The sequence below is a fragment of the Equus quagga genome, chromosome 17 (genome assembly GCF_021613505.1).
Source record: "Equus quagga isolate Etosha38 chromosome 17, UCLA_HA_Equagga_1.0, whole genome shotgun sequence".
Classification (NCBI taxonomy): Eukaryota; Metazoa; Chordata; class Mammalia; order Perissodactyla; family Equidae; genus Equus; species Equus quagga.
This window is the reverse complement of record NC_060283.1, coordinates 46,069,512-46,079,019: the sequence shown is the minus strand read 5'-3', so window position 1 is coordinate 46,079,019 and position 9,508 is coordinate 46,069,512.

Genomic DNA, 9,508 nt, shown 5'->3' with positions numbered 1-9,508 from the left:
TGTTTAGCTGAAAAGACATTCATTTTAGGGACCCACAATGGGTTCTGATTTCCTCCTTACATCTCAGTGTTTACAGTGGCCCGCAGGCCACCCGAATACAATGACCGCTTTAAAACAATTCCCAAAATTTGTCTCGTTGCCAGGATTTCTTTTCCCCTTTTGTCTTTTTATTTTAATTTCGAACAATTGATGCTAGGGCATTGAAGAGAAGATATTTTATCTCAATAATTTTGACTGTTCACTGAAAATTATTTGCTCTGCTGCAAAGTCTGAGTGTACTAAAAAGATATTTATTCATGCAAATTCTTTAGAAAGAGCGAGAGCTTTCCACGGTCAATATCATTGCTCATATCTATTAAGGATCTACTTCATTCAGGCATAGACTATTCTAAAACTTTACATAAATGGATTTAATCCTGTAGCAAACCTATAAAGAAGAGACTATTATGGGCAAATTACTGATGAAGAAACTGGAGCAAATAAAATCTAAGTAACTTGCTCTCTGAGACCTGGAAGTCCCAGTCTGGATTTTCTTCCTAATGATAAGGAAAGGATGCCAAAGCAAGTTCTAGACGAGGGCACGTATTTCCCCGAGATGCTGTGCTATTGAATCTTAAATGGAATAATCTTTAATGAGAATATATAAGCTCGAAACATAATACCCACCCTAATGTGTTCTAAATATTCATTTGAAAATCATATGCTACTCTGATAGCTGTGATCCTAAAAAGGTGTGGACAAGCACATTTTTCTAAAAGTAATTCTATTTTTTTTTCTTAAAGATTGGCACCTGAGCTAACAACTGTTGCCGATCTTCTTTTTTTTTTTTCCACTTTTTTATCCCTAAATCCCCCCGGCACATAGCTGCGTATTTTTAGTTGTGGGTCCTTCTAGTTGTGGCATGTGGGATGCCACCTCAACATGGCCTAATGAGCGGTGCCATGTCCGTGCCCAGGATCCAAACCAGAGAAACCCTGGGCCGCCCAAGCGGAGCGCGCGAACTTAACCACTCAGCCATGGGGCCGGCCCTAAAAGTAATTCTTAAAACAAACAGTTTACTAATGCTCATAATAGAATGCAGTGTGACAATTTTTTATAAATTAAAAAGCTCTTTTGTGATAAAAAATGTAACCTACCTTAACTTTTATTTTATAGAGGTGGATTCCTTTAATAGTGCAATAACCAAATTCAAAGTCAAATATTGTTATCCATGGAAAGGAACCATTTCTATTCAGATTTCTTTTCTAAATCTAACCTACAATTCTAACCACTTAATTTCCTAAGTCCTATATTTTTGCATTGGAAAAATATATAAATATAATTTATAAGAGATGAATTCTTTTTTAATTACCATGAGCGACTCAGGAATTAAATTCATTTGTTCCAACTTTCCAAAAATCATCAGAGGTGTTTTTTTTAAGGGCATTATAGTTCTCAAGCTTTTTTTTTTTTTTTAGAAAAAGAAAATCCTAATTCATGTTGGATCTTGGAATTTGAACGCAACAACTTTCTCATTCCTCCACGTGACCGCCTCTCCTTTTCCCCTTCTTCTTTCACTCACAAAGCTGACCGCACTCAGGCAATTTCAACGTCAGACACAGCTTTTGAAACAGCCTTTGCAATTCTGGAAATAACTTGAAAGATTCAAGGAGAAAAATTATACCCCTGAGACAAAGATATAACTCACAACATTTTATACGTGTTTAAGCCCTTATACAGAAAAGGTTTTGCTTCTTGATGTTGTTTTAATCTTCCATCCAGTGCAAAAACATACTTTCTTCATCTTGAGGTTGTCATTTCTGCCAGGACTGAAAAGACTTCATTAATCTGATGGCAGCCAATGTGCCAAAAAATAGGGAGATAGGGGATGACAGGGTACCACCAGTCTCCTTTCTGACTGGCTGCCGCTACAGTGATTTCTCCAGGAACAACCTGAAATATTGACCCTCAGAATAACTGCCTCCGCTCCTCCTTGCCCTCCTCCACCCACCACAACAGCCAGATTCTCAGCTGTGTGTCAGATTCCAGGTGCTCCTTATGTTGCAGGCTGCTTCTGTTGAAGGCACAGATGTAATGTGCGACGGGAAGTCATCAGCTTTGACTCAGAACCCGGACAGCTGACACTTGATTCTCTACCTTATTTTTCTCAAACTTGGCAAAGATGCCCAGGGATCTGTCAGTCATCAGCTCCTGGATGGCAGGCAGCTGGACAACTCCTCCTGGCAAAGGGGAGGAGCTGGTGATAGACAGTACAAGGAAATCTAAGAAATGAGCTAGTTATGAGGATTTGCTGGAACCCGTGGATGTCCACAGGCAATTGTGCCTGCTGCAAGTCTCATAAATACAGTGGGATATATTAAACCACGAGATCCCATCGCCACCTCAAGAAAACTTCGAGAAAGAGTTTCCTTCTCTCCTTAACTTATAAAATGTGTTTCTTTAACTCATGTGTTGAGAGCCAGCCCTATGCCAGGAGCAGAGAATACATGATCACCATGTCCCACTTTGGAGGAGTAGCTTAAATGACGTCATCAGTGCCATGATAAAGGTCACTGCAGGATGCCATGGAAACCCCTAGGAGGAACCACCAACCTAGATGAGAGGGCCAAGGAAGCCTCTAGAAAGAGGAGATGCTACTTGAAGTCATGAAAAGTGAGAAGGAACGAGGCAGGAAGATGAAGAGACTGGGTTGGGGAAAGAGGTGGAACTCCAGAGAGAGGAATCTGATGGGGCAAGCAACACCTTGACAAGAACATAGGGACTGTGACCCATTGGCAGAACTGCAAACAGTTCAAGATGGCTGGAGGGAGGGGACAAAGAAAGGGAAGAAGAGGATAGAAAGGCAGCCAAGCCTCACAGGTCACCCCAAAGGGTTTGGATTTTCTTCTAATGGGAAAAGAACCACAGAAGAGTTGGCTTGAAAAAGGAAGTGATGCTTTGAGGAAAACATGGACAGGAGTGATATATAGAGAGTCAAAGTCAATGGACAGTCTTGTTGGTTGGATATGGGCAGAAAGCTGCAGTGACAGGTCCTGGAGGCCTCCCAGGGTGGTCCTTATAGGTACCTAGGTGAGGCTGTCAGGCACCAATTAAGGAACACCAGAGAAAAGGAGCCACTGAGGGTGAGAATGAAGAGTCCAGTTTGGACATGGTGATGCCTGTAGGACATCAGAGTGGAGATACCCAGTGGCCACTTAACATAGAACTCAGAGTGGAGCAGCAGACCAGAGAGTATGGGTTTGGGACCACCAGTCTTTAGGTAGCCGTAAGAAGGGATGTGATGACCCAGGTGGAGAATACACAACAAGGATAGGAAAGGTAAGAGGTGGGAGTCCGGGAGCATCCAGTTTAAGGAACAAGCAACATGTAAGTGGCATCCAGGGAGAAGTGGAGAGTGAGCACGTTGTGCCAACACTGTGTGGGTGTTTGTGTCTTAGGTTTAAGGATTTCGGGAAATGGCACTGGCTGGCAGACATCGTCACTCAGAGTTTCAGTATCACATTTGTGACTCACTCTACCCTCTCAATTAGACAAACTCAAAAGAAGCACCAAGCAGACCTCAGAGCCATTCAAGCTTGTTTCCCTTCTTCCCAAAACAGCCTTAACTCTGATTCTTTCTCTGACACTCAGTTGCTAAACGGGATCTAGGCATTATAGAGGAAATAACTGGAGAAAATGTGCTGGGAAGGGATCATTTCATACTTATTTTTTAACCCCTGACAGTAGCCTACAACCCTGCACCTAGAGTTGACACTAAACGGATCTGTAGTGAAGAAGGAATCTTGGCATCTCCTAATGGATAAGAATCCCAGGGAGGTGACAAGACTTTCCCAATGTCACATAGCTGGTTAGTGGCAGAACCTGGAGTTCTAGTTTTTAAACCATGCTTCCCCACCACTCCCAAGAGGAACAATGCACAGCAGCTGTATCTATCTGGGTGAGACCTGTTCAAATTCAGGACACACAGCCAGCCCATAAAAAGGAGAAAGGAAGATGCGAGGAGTGGGCATTATACACATTGTTCATGCTTCACGCTGTAGACACGTCTGGTTAGCACGTGTCTCCCCATCCTAGGCATTTCTGCCTGAATGCCATTGTACTCAGTTTTCACCATTCCAGTCCTTCTCTCAACACACACATACACACAGGTGCACACACACACACGCGCGCCTATGCCCTTGGATCATAGCTCCTGGCTTCTCAGGAGTTCTGGTAGAAACATCAGCAGGCAAACAACGGAGGCCTATGCACTCCCACCTCCTCTGGGCTCCTCCTAGGGCAGAGGCGGGAGGGAGGAAGTGGCCACAGCAAGCTCCTCCTCCAAGCCGGTGTGGCTCTCAGCCCCGCTTCTCTCCCAGTTCCCCTGAGGATGCCCCCTGCCCAACCCAAAACAATGCTATCAGGTTCCTATTAAATTGCCATCTGTTTCCCCTCTTCCAGGACAATGCAGCCCAGTAGCGGCCTGTGAGCTGATACTCTGCGTGTTCACTGGGTACAACAAAGAAGGGATGTTTGCCCCTTGTTCTTTGTTGTGGTCTTCTGCTGTGACATCATTTCCCACGCCCTGACGAGTTATAGTTCTCGGCTGAACCAACCCAGTAACTGCAGAAGAAGACAGAGATGTAGAGTGGAACAAGCTATGAGCCCCAGACCTGGGATGCTCCACCTGGCTCTGCTGCTCACCCACCGAGGACCTGAGATTTCTGATCCCTCAGGTTTGGTTTCATCATCCACTGAAGATAAAAAGTAGCAATGGTAATAATTGGCCTGACTCTCTCCATGGACCATATGAGCTAAAACACCCCAGAGGGCCCTCCAGGCTCCCAAGCGCTCCACTAGTGTAATCATCTCAGCCTGGAAGATCTTATATTTAAATGTTTTAACCCCCAAATAACATCCAGTAAATGCAGTAGGGAATAGGTAAGTAAGTTAGTGTACGTTATTTTAATGGAATACTGTGCAGCTGTAAAAAAACAATGAAAGAACTTTGGAGAAGCAGATTGAGACTGTCTAGTGAGGTCGAAGTTACCCTGCATTTCAGAAATTCTCTCACGTATGCACAAAAGAAGGCAAATTCAAGAATGTTTATAGCTGCATTGATTGAAATAGCAATCACACCTAAATGTACACCAATAGAAGAATGGATAATTATTATTATTATTATTTATTTTTTTTTTTTTGGTGAGGAAGATTGGCTCTGAGCTAACATCTGCTGCCAGTTTTCTCCTTTTTTGCTTGAGGAAGATTGTCCCTGAGCTAACATCCATGCCAGTCTTCCTCTGTTTTGCATGTAGGATGCCTCCACAGCATGGCTTGATGAGCAGTGTGAAGGTCAGTGCCCAGGATCCAAACCCACGATCCCCAGGCTGCGGAAGTGGAACCGGTGATCTTAACCACTACACCACCAGGCCAGCCCTTGGATAATTAATTTAATCATATTCTTGTAGAAGAATATGCTACACTGAGAGAAATGAAGGAACCTGAACTATTCATTTCTGTTTGAATGCATCTCACAAAAATAAAGTTGAGTGAAAAAAGCAAATTGCAGAAAATGCATATGGAATTATGCCATATATATATAAAATTTGGAAATGTGCAAAGACTCTCCAATGGCTATAAATCTAGGCCTAGATAATCAAAGGATAAAAAATGCATGGGAATGAGAAACAACAAATTCAAGATGGTGGTTACCTCAGCCGTCGGGGGAATGTGATCAATATATTGCTAATCTTTATTTCTTAAGCTGGGTGGTAGGTCATGAATGCTCATTGTTCTGTTTTTGGACCTTTCAGAAGTCTTTCATAATCATTTTAATGAGGAAGATCTATTTCGTACCAGCCTAGAAAGATAGCTCCTGTTTGGTGTTAAACAAAAGTATAAGTAGCAATTGGTTCTATTTCCCCATGAGAACTGTGTGTGTGCATATGTACACGTGTGTATTATTGGTGAACACAGGAAAAAGGTCTGGAAGGATAGAAGCCAAGTTTGTGTCCATAGTGTGTCCATAGTGGACACCTCTGGGAGATGGGACTATATACACCATATAGGAGCAGTTCCATTTTTTACTTCGTATATTTCTATATTATTAGTATTTAGTACAAATGCCATGTATTACTTGTGTAATTAAATAACAAGTAAAACATGAACCAATTCAAATAAGACACGAACTACAGCCTTCTAATCCATCCTTTCAACAAATGTGTACTCTGCACCCACCAGGTAATTCAGGCACTGGGCTAGATGCCGGGGATACCATGACTGACAAAAATTAATACTGCCCTAGCTCTCATGGAGCCTATATTCTGGTGGGAGAGGCGGACATGAATCAAATAAGCACCCAATGAAAGATAAAATAGCACCTGTGTTAAATGTTACAGACAAGTGGTGCACAGGAATTTGACCAGTTCAGAGAAGTCAGACAAGCCAACTCAGCAGAAAGAAGCTATGGTCTTTGAAAAGGAGCAAAAGTGACCTGGGAGAAATGGTAAGGACATTCTAGGACAGGACTAGCATGTGCAAAGGCCCTGTGGTAGGCAGGAGCATGCTGGAATGAAGGGCTGGCATATGTAGCTAGTGGTACCATGTGCTAAGATAGGAAATTCCACAAGAACAGGCTAGACTGGGGTATGGCTGGGATGTTTTTGATATATGAGCTCTGGAAAAATGTCTTATGATGTAAAATGCTCCCAACAACCTATAGAAGAAGCAAATCTGGACAGTCACTGAACAGGTGATAATAACTGCTAATACTTATTGGGCACTTACTTTGTTCCAGGCACTGTTCTAAACATTGATGTATATTAACTAATTACGTATTATTAACTAACTAACTAATCCTCACAGCAACCTTATGAGGTAGGTAATAGGATTATACCCATATTACAGATGAAGAAACTGAGGACCAGGTGGAAAAAATGGCAGCATAGAAGTTTTAGTCATATGACATCTAGACATGTAAAACTACAACCACCCTTAATTATTTGGCATCTTTGCTTTTTGTCACAATATAAAAAAACTAATATATATTTATATATAAAGATTTATACTTATAAATATATATTCATATTTATAAGTACATGTCTATGTATTTATATATAATATATAAAATATATTATATATAATATATAAATACATATTTTATATATTGTATTAAATTAATATATTTAATAATATTTAAATTACATTAAAATTTAATTGTGTTATATTAAAATTGATTCTATTAAAATTATATATTATATTAAAGTAAAATTATATGTAATTATAATATAGTATCATATTTATAATATTTTATATTTATATATTTATTTTTAAATTTTACGGAAAATCTGGGATTCGGTGAACTGGGGAAAATAGCCTTGTGCTCCCGGAGAGCTGAGATCATATCTATTCCACTGTCCATCGTGCCACTGGCAGAATGCCTGGTCCCTAGTGGGCACATCATAACTGTTCACCACAGTAAGCTGTCAGCTGAATATCTACGGCAAATTCTCTACTTGATATATGCCATGATTTCTATTCCTCTGATAGAAAAATCTTAGCTGTTTGTCAACAATTTTGGTTGCTAGTTAACTATCATTAATAATCAATAACAAATATTAATAATCAGTAGCTTTCCTCATCAGAGTTTAAGAAACGACTCAAAACAAAACAAAGCAACAAAAACAACAACCCTGCCAGTGTCTGCAAAAGGGATCGTAAATGTTGTTATAAACTCTCACCTTGATTTCAGACAAGTGCCTTTCCAGCACAAGGACTAACATTCATGAAGCGACACATTTATAAATTGGTAAGGATGACGCCAACTGACTTTGAACCATAAACAATTTTTAAACATTTTACTAACATATAATGTGCACCCTTAAAAATGACCTAGAAATGGGCATATAATACCATGAGTCAAACTCTGCCAAAATGATGCTCCATCAAAAAGTCTGGCTTTAATTACCATGTAGATTACAAACAGGAATGGATATTCTTTCTCCTAACGACAAGCACCGCTCCCCATGCCAGCCTTTAATCACTAAAGCTCGCTCAGCATAGAGCCGGCAAGCCAAGCAGACTGAAACCAACATGCCCGGACTGGCCAATCAGCCCTGCAGAGCCCGGGGCTTTGCTGTGCTCCGTCAGCTGTTCTTCCACTCCTAATGGGCCCCAATTCCCACTGTATATTTTCATCCCAGCTGCTACAAAAGGCCACGGCTGTGCCAACCACAGCAAAAATAGAAGAGATGGGGAAATAACCATACACATTAATAACCAACCCGTTCTTAAACCACGAAGCAGGAATTTTGGTCTATTCAACTTCATAAAAGAACTTTTAGAAGACACACATTGAGGGTGCAGTTTCTATGGCTACCTGGTACAAATATCTTGTGGCTGAATTTTTCCCCCATATGAATCATTCTGAAAAGCTTTCTAAGTTTGTCTGTGGTATCTATTCTGTAGGATAACACAGGAGAAAAACGAGGACAGCTCTTGAATTACGCACAAACTAAGTATAAACGATAATATTGCTCAAAGACACAACTTAGAAAGTTGAGTTCCAACACTGGGAAGAGAATTGGTCTGGGGAGGGAGAAGTCCTCGATTGGAATCCTGGCTCTGTTATGCTCAAGGTTACATTTCTTTGCTCATTCCCAAAAGGGGCCGGCTCCATCCTTCGTCGCTATGGAATGAGATCATGAGCCTGTACGTGCCTGGTACAGGGTCAATGCCCAACAAGGCACTTTTTTTTTAAGTGTGGCACTATCTGCACTGCATTTACAGCTATTCTATTTAGTTATAGCATATTTGCTTGCTCTCTATTTTTTTAATCCATCCAGTTCTAGGCAACTCTATGATAACACCCATTTTAACATAAACATATTTGGATTCACGGGGCTTAATTAAAAAGGTGAGTAGTTTTAATATGTGGGAAACCTACAGCGCATAAACCTAGACATGAAATTACCTGCTTAGCAAAGTCATACTTAAAGATTAAGAATAGGATCTCTTGACTCATGGCTCCCAAACCATTACAGAGGCTCCCAGCACACACAATAGTCAGTGCCTGTCGGAAGAGGTTACTCATGGGAAGAGGGGAGAGACAAAATGGGAGTTGCCATTAACATGATTAAGTCATAAAGCTCAACAGCTGGATGGGACCTTTGAAGTCTAGTCTAATCTCCTGACTTCTTAGATTGAGAATATGAGGCTAAGGAAGATGGGTGAGCTGCCCCAGGTCACCCAGTTTAATATGGTTCAACTGGAACCAGAACAGGGTCTGAGAGATGCACTTTGATCCTCAGGGGTAAGAAAGGATCATCTCTAACCCGTAGCTAGTTAACCAGCATGTACCGTTTTCTAAGTACTTTACATAGGAGACATATTTTTTTTTGAATGGCAATTTCCTTTCATTGTGAATAAAAGACCTTTCCCCACATCCCTAACACAGGTACACTGTAAGGTGTAAGGTTACTGGTTACTGGCGGGAATCCTAGTACTAACTGTCATTCTGTCACAGGGGCCT